Consider the following 3,262-nt stretch of genomic DNA (forward strand, 5'->3'; position numbering starts at 1 on the left):
GTTGACTAACAGCAGATGGAGATTGTGCTCGGTAATCCACTGCTTTTCCTGGATGTCAACGTTAAATTTACTATTGAATTTGAACCACTAAAGTTGTGGAAGCGAATTTGCAAAGCGAAATAAAATGGACCGAAAACCGTCTGTTGAACATTATAGGTTGTATTTTTAATCAGTTTGAATATTTTGGAAGTGAAATCTGAAAGGTGAATTTCCATTTTTGAATTTTTAATAATGAAAATGTGTGTGAAATGTTTTGAATTTAAATATACAACCATGCTAAATTTAAGCCCATAAAAATGCAAGCCCTAAAAATACAATGCATTAAAATACAAACAGGGTTAATGCAATGCATATTACTAAGTATGGGTTAGTTAGGGTAAGGTAAGTAGTAAAATTCAACAGGCTTTATGTTTCAAAAACATTTGGCATTATTTTACTTCCATATATATATATATATATATATATATCACATACAAATCAACAGAATGCAGCAGATGCTGAAACTGTTTTTAACCGTGGAGAAAACATCTGTATGAAGAGCAAACTGACATATGCTCATACAGAGAGCAGCGAATATGAAGCAGAATCGCAGCAGTTGGTGTGTGTGTGTGTGTGTGTGTGTGTGTTTGAAGACTCATTTCTCTGACTGCAGGGTTTCCTATCTCACACCAGACTCAATGACACACAGTTGAATCTATCAATACTACACTCTGTATCTGATACCATCAGCCATCCAGTCCTGCCAGCACAAGAGAAACACATTCGGACCTCGTATTCTACAAGTTAAAGATTGGATACTTTTATTTGAGCTTAAGAGGGTATGTTCACCATTCTCTGACAGTCTGATGTAAACTACAAACAAGAGAAGTTTCACTAGACAGACAGATATACAAACCACTGCACCCCACACTTTACACCACTGCACCCAGGAGAAAGAGAGAAAAACAGAGGGGTTAGAAAAATGAGGAGGGCAGAAAAAGACTTCAGCGCCTTACAGATTGAAATAGAGAAAATAGAACCAAAGAACAGAGTGAGAAAGCAACGAAATAATCCCACGCTTTACACCACTGCATCCCACACTTTACATCACTGCATCCCACACTTTACATCACTGCATCCCACACTTTACACCACTGCACCCCACGCTTTACACCACTGCACCCCACGCTTTACACCACTGCATCCCACGCTTTACACCACTGCACCCCACACTTTACATCACTGCATCCCACGCTTTACACCACTGCACTCCACACTTTACATCACTGCATCCCACGCTTTACACCACTGCACTCCACACTTTACATCACTGCATCCCACGCTTTACACCACTGCACCCCACACTTTACACCACTGCATCCCACGCTTTACACCACTGCACCCCACACTTTACATCACTGCATCCCACGCTTTACACCACTGCACCCCACACTTTACACCACTGCATCCCACGCTTTACAACACTGCATCCCACGCTTTACACCACTGCATCCCACACTTTACACCACTGCACCCAGGAGAAAGAGAGAAAAACAGAGGGGTTAGAAAAATGAGGAGGGCAGAAAAAGACTTCAGCGCCTTACAGATTGAAATAGAGAAAATAGAACCAAAGAACAGAGTGAGAAAGCAACGAAATAATCCCACGCTTTACACCACTGCATCCCACACTTTACATCACTGCATCCCACACTTTACATCACTGCATCCCACACTTTACACCACTGCACCCCACACTTTACATCACTGCATCCCACGCTTTACACCACTGCACCCCACACTTTACATCACTGCATCCCACGCTTTACACCACTGCACCCCACACTTTACATCACTGCATCCCACGCTTTACATCACCGCATCCCACACTTTACACCACTGCACCCCACGCTTTACACCACTGCACCCCACGCTTTACACCACTGCATCCCACGCTTTACACCACTGCACCCCACACTTTACATCACTGCATCCCACGCTTTACACCACTGCACTCCACACTTTACATCACTGCATCCCACGCTTTACACCACTGCACCCCACACTTTACACCACTGCATCCCACGCTTTACAACACTGCATCCCACGCTTTACACCACTGCATCCCACACTTTACACCACTGCACCCAGGAGAAAGAGAGAAAAACAGAGGGGTTAGAAAAATGAGGAGGGCAGAAAAAGACTTCAGCGCCTTACAGATTGAAATAGAGAAAATAGAACCAAAGAACAGAGTGAGAAAGCAACGAAATAATCCCACGCTTTACACCACTGCATCCCACACTTTACATCACTGCATCCCACACTTTACATCACTGCATCCCACACTTTACACCACTGCACCCCACGCTTTACACCACTGCATCCCACGCTTTACACCACTGCACCCCACACTTTACATCACTGCATCCCACGCTTTACACCACTGCATCCCACACTTTACACCACTGCACCCAGGAGAAAGAGAGAAAAACAGAGGGGTTAGAAAAATGAGGAGGGCAGAAAAAGACTTCAGCGCCTTACAGATTGAAATAGAGAAAATAGAACCAAAGAACAGAGTGAGAAAGCAACGAAATAATCCCACGCTTTACACCACTGCATCCCACACTTTACATCACTGCATCCCACACTTTACATCACTGCATCCCACACTTTACACCACTGCACCCCATGCTTTACATCACTGCATCCCACCCTTTACACCACTGCATCCCACACTTTACACCACTGCATCCCATGCTTTACATCACTGCATCCCACACTTTACACCACTGCACCCCATGCTTTACATCACTGCATCCCACCCTTTACACCACTGCATCCCACACTTTACACCACTGCACCCCACGCTTTACACCACTGCACCCCACACTTTACATCACTGCACCCCACACTTTACACCACTGCACCCCATGCTTTACATCACTGCATCCCACCCTTTACACCACTGCATCCCACACTTTACACCACTGCACCCCACGCTTTACACCACTGCATCACACACTTTACACCACTGCACCCCACACTTTACATCACTGCACCCCATGCTTTACATCACTGCAACCCACACTTTACTCCACTGCACCCCACGCTTTACACCACTGCACCCCACACTTTACATCACTGCACCCCATGCTTTACATCACTGCAACCCACACTTTACTCCACTGCATCCCACACTTTACACCACTGCACCCCACGCTTTACACCACTGCATCACACACTTTACACCACTGCACCCCACACTTTACATCACTGCACCCCACAC

The sequence above is a fragment of the Pimephales promelas genome, chromosome 16, assembly GCF_988280905.1.
Source record: "Pimephales promelas chromosome 16, fPimPro1.hap1.1, whole genome shotgun sequence".
Taxonomy (NCBI): domain Eukaryota; kingdom Metazoa; phylum Chordata; class Actinopteri; order Cypriniformes; family Leuciscidae; genus Pimephales; species Pimephales promelas.